A 6,423-nucleotide genomic window follows, 5' to 3' on the forward strand; every position below is an offset into this window, starting at 1 on the left:
TTAAGGCTCAGGACCTCTGGTGCAGGGGCTGAGCCAATAACTGTTAGTTCGGGGCTCAGGCCCTCAGGTGCAGGGGCTGAGCCGACAACAGTTAGTTCGTGGCTCAGGCCCTCCGGTGCAGGGGCTGAGCCGACAACAGGTAGTTCGAGGCTCAGGCCCTCCGGTGCAGGGGCTGAGCAGACAACAGTTAGTTCGGGGCTCAGGCCCTCCGGTGCAGGGGCTGAGCAGACAACAGTTAGTTCGGGGCTCAGGCCCTCCGGTGCAGGGGCTGAGCCGACAACAGTTAATTTAAGGCTCAGGCCCTCTGGTGCAGGGGCTGAGCAGACAACAGTTAGTTCGGGGCTCAGGCCCTCTGGTGCAGGGGCTGAGCCGACAACAGTTAGTTCGGGGTTCAGGCCCTCCGGTGCAGGGGCTGAGGCGACAACAGTTAGTTCGGGGCTCAGGCCCTCCGGTGCAGGGGCTGAGCCGACAACAGTTAATTTAAGGCTCAGGCCCTCTGGTGCAGGGGCTGAGCCGACAACAGTTAGTTCGGGGCTCAGGCCCTCTGGTGCAGGGGCTGAGCCGACAACAGTTAGTTCGGGGCTCAGGCCCTCCGGTGCAGGGGCTGAGCTGACAACAGTTAATTTAAGGCTCAGGCCCTCCAGTGCAGGGGCTGAGCCGACAACAGTTAGTTTAAGGCTCAGGCCCTCCAGTGCAGGGGCTGAGCCGACAACAGTTAGTTCGGGGCTCAGGCCCTCCGGTGCAGGGGCTGAGCCGACAACAGTTAATTTAAGGCTCAGGCCCTCTGGTGCAGGGGCTGAGCCGACAACAGTTAGTTTGGGGCTCAGGCCCTCCAGTGCAGGGGCTGAGCCGACAACAGGTAGTTCGGGGCTCAGGCCCTCCGGTGCAGGGGCTGATCCGACAACAGTTAATTTAAGGCTCAGGACCTCTGGTGCAGGGGCTGAGCCAATAACTGTTAGTTCGGGGCTCAGGCCCTCAGGTGCAGGGGCTGAGCCGACAACAGTTAGTTCGTGGCTCAGGCCCTCCGGTGCAGGGGCTGAGCCGACAACAGGTAGTTCGAGGCTCAGGCCCTCCGGTGCAGGGGCTGAGCAGACAACAGTTAGTTCGGGGCTCAGGCCCTCCGGTGCAGGGGCTGAGCAGACAACAGTTAGTTCGGGGCTCAGGCCCTCCGGTGCAGGGGCTGAGCCGACAACAGTTAATTTAAGGCTCAGGCCCTCTGGTGCAGGGGCTGAGCAGACAACAGTTAGTTCGGGGCTCAGGCCCTCTGGTGCAGGGGCTGAGCCGACAACAGTTAGTTCGGGGCTCAGGCCCTCTGGTGCAGGGGCTGAGCCAACAACAGTTAGTTCGGGGCTCAGGCCCTCCGGTGCAGGGGCTGAGCCGACAACAGTTAGTTCGGGGCTCAGGCCCTCCGGTGCAGGGGCTGAGCTGACAACAGTTAATTTAAGGTTCAGGCCCTCTGGTGCAGGGGCTGAGCCGACAACAGTTAATTTAAGGCTCAGGCCCTCCAGTGCAGGGGCTGAGCCGACAACAGTTAGTTCGGGGCTCAGGCCCTCCGGTGCAGGGGCTGAGCCGACAACAGTTAGTTCGGGGCTCAGGCCCTCCGGTGCAGGGGCTAAGCAGACAACAGTTAGTTCGGGGCTTAGGCCCTCCGGTGCAGGGGCTGAGCCGACAACAGTTAAATTAAGGCTCAGGCCCTCTGGTGCAGGGGCTGAGCCGACCACAGTTAGTCCGGACTCAGGCCCTCTGGTGCAGGGGCTGAGCCGACAACAGTTAGTTCGGGGCTCAGGCCCTCCGGTGCAGGGGCTGAGCCGACAACAGTTAATTTAAGGCTCAGGCCCTCCTCATAGCGGGTCCGGGGCAGCTCCGGCCAGTCAGGGTACTGTCCTCGGGCCTCGGAGGTCTCCCGGCCGGGAGCTCCCGGCCGCACGTCTGCTTCCTGCAGTGGCTGGCAGCTGACTGAGCTCTGGTGGCCGACCTTTATACTTCCTGTCCCGCCCCTTGACTTCCGGGGGCGGGAACAGGCGGCGGTGGCTCCACCCACTCCTCTGCCTGCAAGGGTGCTCCCTCTTCTGGGCAGGAGGGGAGCCACACCGACTCACTACACGCCGTCACGCCAGCCTCGGGACTTTGTGTGCGTGGGGTTTAGAATCCCCCTGCGGGCCACTCAGTGGGCCCCCACGGGCTGTATGTTGTGCAGGCCTGGTCTTGTGGCATACTCTCCACATGTCCTCTGAAAAGCATAAGACGCCATCTGCGGACAATGGCCCCAGTAGTCTGTAGACCGGAGCGACCATAAACATCTGCTTTACAAATGAAGTCGTTCCACTCTATGCCCAATATACAACGTTGGCATTTTATGTGGAAAGCCTCCAGCTTTGCCCACTCTGAGTGGCGCAGTCCCAATGTTTCACAACCGTACAGCAGTACAGAGAGGATACAGTTCGATTAGATCCTGAACTTGGTTGTCGTGCCAAGATGATGTTGATTCCTTATTCATTGTAAACGACCCATGGCAGAGGCTGCAATGCCGCACTCAGGCACCTAAATAAATGGCCTGACTTTTCTCAAATGCTGAATACCAAGAACTTCTCACTCGAATCTGCCGAAGCCGTGGCTGTTCAGCTCCTCTGAAAATCAATCCACTCGTTTAGATGCCTGAATATGAATGTTAGTGCCAGACTTTGGACAGTGACATAAGAAGATATTGGCCTGAGCCTATGCATGGACTCTCATCCTACAATCCAGCCCCTCAACAGATACATCCCAGCTTCTGACTGTGAGCCATTCAGCTACAATGGGGAGGCCTAGATGCTGTAAGTGAATTAACATGTAATGATAGATAGACAGATAGATAGATAGTATAAGCTATTCTTTCTACCATCTGCCGTATGGATTTGCTCTGTAGAGCTTGCTGTCCCTGTTACTCATGGGTATTTATGTTCCAGAGCCCCACATGAGAGAGGGAAGGATTTCAGGCCCAAGGCCCAAGTGGGGCAGGAAGAAGCACACGCTCACCTCAGTTGCCTTCTTTGCTGAGGTAAGTTTTGTTGACTTGTTGAACTGAGATTGCAGAGCGTTGCTCAGTCCCATATTCTCACAACTGACAGCGCCCCATATGTATGTCTGGGGCACCTTGCATCCTCATTTCTTGACCTGTAAGTGGGGTGGCCTGGGGTTTATGTAAAAGGGCAGGGGTTGTGTTGAAACCATAATCATCCAGATACTTCTGAGGAAATCCCTCTGGAACAGTGGAAATAGCGTAGCATTCGGCCATCAGTCCCTCGGTAATTTCCCAGATTGTGACTGAGTTTAATTTCCCGTGAGACGTCTTGAAAACTGCTCTCTTTGTTGAGAGGCTGAACCTCTGAAAGTTCGCCCTGGAGAATGTAAGCATTGACAGGAGAGCCGTTGTGTTGATTCCATAGGGTGCACTGTCGAGCACGCCGGCAGACAGACCCAGATCAGAAGACCTGGACTTGGTACGTGAACGTAAGTAATATCCTTAGGTTAGTGCAGTGAGGAAGCAGAGGTCCCAGGATGTGGGTCAAGGAGATGGCAATGGGGACGCAGAGGCCCTGTCATGGCACCAATGGGATCTAATTTGTACTGTGTACTTTGGTCATCCACTGTGTGATATCCTCTTCTGTAATGGGCGCCATCGGCCTGTTGTAATGGCTCCAACACCACCCTCCTCCCAGCCTCAGGAGAGGGAGGTGTTCCCAAGGGAGAGGGGGCATAGCTGCGGCATCCCCGAGGCTTCTCTGCTTTATGCTGGGGGCTGGCCCAGTGGCCAGATGGCCTCCAAGTTAGTGGGGGTGGCTCACAAAAGCGGCTTTCAGGCACATTCCCACGCAGCTGCCAGGATCTGCACTGAGCCTAGGATCTGCAGAACCATATCACAGGCTGGGCCTCAAGGCTGGCAGGTTGGCAGATGCTGCACTGAGCAGCAGAGTTACTCTGTATCCTGAGTCAGGAAGCTTTTCTGCTGCTTCGCTGATCAGAGGAGCCTGGTAGTTAAATGAGGCAGGAAGATACACCTGGTTAATGCAAAGACACAGATGGAGCCCTGGAAGCCCGTATTTCCTGGTGTTTAGTCAAAGAAGATCAGGCCTGGGCAATATGACTTGACAGTCCTCAGCAAGGACTCATCAGAGAGACCCTCAGATGTAAAGAGGGAGGAGGTGAGGGATATTGGGTACAAACTCCCCAGATCCAGTTCCTTAGTCCGGGAACTGAGTGAGGGTGAGACCAGCCCGTCAGTCAAAGGAAATAGTGGACAGTGAGATGGTTATAGGCTAAGCCTAGTGACGCAGGAATGAGTCCAACCCCTCTTTGTTCAAGATGGCCTGATCCAAACAAATCTCACAGAAGTCAGTCTCTCTGTTGTCTTTAATGGGCTTTGGCCCAGGCCCATGGAGAAGGGAATGTGTTCTTTGAGCCCTACAAGGACAGAGCAGAGACCATTTCCATCATTAATGGTGTGATGATTGAGCTGGAATAAAGCTAATCCAGGGTTCCCCTTTCTCTGCTGTCGCTAAACTTCTTTTTTCCTTGTTGATCCCCCAACACACGAACTGCTGGGCACCGCCAAAGTCCACAAAGAGGAGAAAACAAGGAGGAGCAGCATCCGCCTGCTAAAATTCATGGCTGAGGACGGACCAAGTAACCTTTGACCCTGGCTAGCTCATTATGCGTTCCACAGGGGACCCTTATTACATAACAGTACAGTGATTGGCCAGCCCCAGGCTGGCAGGATAAACCCAGAGCACAGCAACCTCTGTCCTCATGACTGAAATGGGCTAGTGCCACTAGACTAGGTCATGCCTCCTTCACCTCTATTCCGCAGCAGTAGGGGTATGAATCACAGCAAGGAGATCAAAGCTCTGTAGAGCTAGAGACAAGCTCTCTCCTCACCACCTTTCATATGGCAATTCTCACCCCTCCCCCATCCCCACCCTCACACACACACACACACACACACACACACACATTTACAGAGGAGACTCTAGACAAAATACAGCAAAGGGCAAAATAACTGGTCCCTGGACTGTGGGAGGAGAGTTATGGGCACGGAGTGAGGGAGCTGATGGCAAGGGGAAGGCTCCGGGCGAGTGTGGTCCCGGTGATCAGCGAGCCTACGGGAGTTATTCACATTCTCCGGAGGCCGGGACAATTGCTTAAAACAAAGACAGGAAAGCTGGAGGCAAGACCACGTTAACCATTAAAGCAGCCTGTCGGTTTGCCTGGGACGGGGACAGTCCAGCTCGCAGCGTAGTTCTCCTACAGTCGCTCTGGACTGACTCTGGCTCTTGTCCCCACTGAGTCTCCCACCCCAGCCACCGTGCGCACATGAGCCCAGGGCAATTCTGAGGAGACCCCTATTTTCTGAACAACGGCTTCAGGAAGGACCTGGCTGGCTGGGAAAGCGCAGAGCACTACAGAGCCGGCTGGGCCCTTCATGTTTTTCAGCCTGTCAGCATATTGGATTCAGACTAATTCTCAGGCTGAACTCTATTTAGAACAGGTACCTTTGTTCCTTCCTGCGCTAACGTCACTCCGCTTTGGGGGAGAATAAGGACAAAGGCCTATTAGAGATCTGTAGAAAGCCGATCTGGGAGACAGATTCTTCCACAGCTGCTACTGTGAGATTCTGACAGCATCCTCTGAACCATCGGGTGCTGGCTGCTGTCAGAGATGGGGTCCTGGACTGGATGGAACTCAAGTTTGATTCAGTCTGCTAATGCCTATAGCTAGTCCTTCACTAGTCAGTACCAGACTCCAAGAACCAGCTGCTCGGATGGTGCAAATTGGCTTAGTGCTATGGACGGCAATGGAGCTCTGCAAATTCCCACCAGCTGAGGATCTCTAGCCCTGCAGCATCAGTGACTCAGGACACTGGAGTGTGTTGGCCGAGGCTTTGAAATGATCATGGCAGTGAGAGATGGGCTCAGACTGGAAACCCCAAACCCAGCACTGGTGGACTTGGGGACGCTGAGATCTGGATCCGGAGCCAGAGCTGAATGATGTGGCTTGGGGCAGTCGCTGATTACAATAACCCCTGGTGTGTATCTGGGCTGTGTGCACTGCACACTGGGCTCCCAACTGCAGGATTTGACTAGTAGCCTTTTAAAAAAAAAAGTTTTGAGGTGCAGAAGGACAAGGAAAAATGTGACACCCTGTCCCAGACCCTGAACTATTTCTGTGCTACAGGGGTCCCTTTACGAACACAGCAGCCATCTCCATACAGCAGCTAACAAAAAAAAAGCTTCCATGATCCTTAAATCCTGACCCTGTCCCTCTTCCATCCTGCACTGTCCTTTATTACACAAAGGCCTTGTCTACACCTACGTCAGCACGTAGGGTGCGTGTAGCTACACGTGAAAGGCTGTGGTAGGGAGGGCAGCCAGGCTCAGCTTGGGGAGC

General features: G+C 54.9%; 1 long non-coding RNA gene across 1 annotated transcript; it reads left to right on the forward strand.

Annotated features, from left to right (window-relative positions):
* The first annotated feature begins 2,118 nt into the window (after nucleotides 1–2,118).
* On the forward strand, nucleotides 2,119–6,385 carry LOC135978409 (uncharacterized). Its single transcript, XR_010595803.1, has 3 exons — nucleotides 2,119–2,813; nucleotides 2,946–3,037; nucleotides 3,426–6,385. It is a non-coding gene; the product is annotated as an uncharacterized LOC135978409 (long non-coding RNA).
* Nucleotides 6,386–6,423: the final 38 nt, after the last annotated feature.

Source organism: Chrysemys picta, unplaced genomic scaffold, assembly GCF_011386835.1.
Source record: "Chrysemys picta bellii isolate R12L10 unplaced genomic scaffold, ASM1138683v2 scaf246, whole genome shotgun sequence".
In the NCBI taxonomy this organism is placed as follows: Eukaryota; Metazoa; Chordata; order Testudines; family Emydidae; genus Chrysemys; species Chrysemys picta.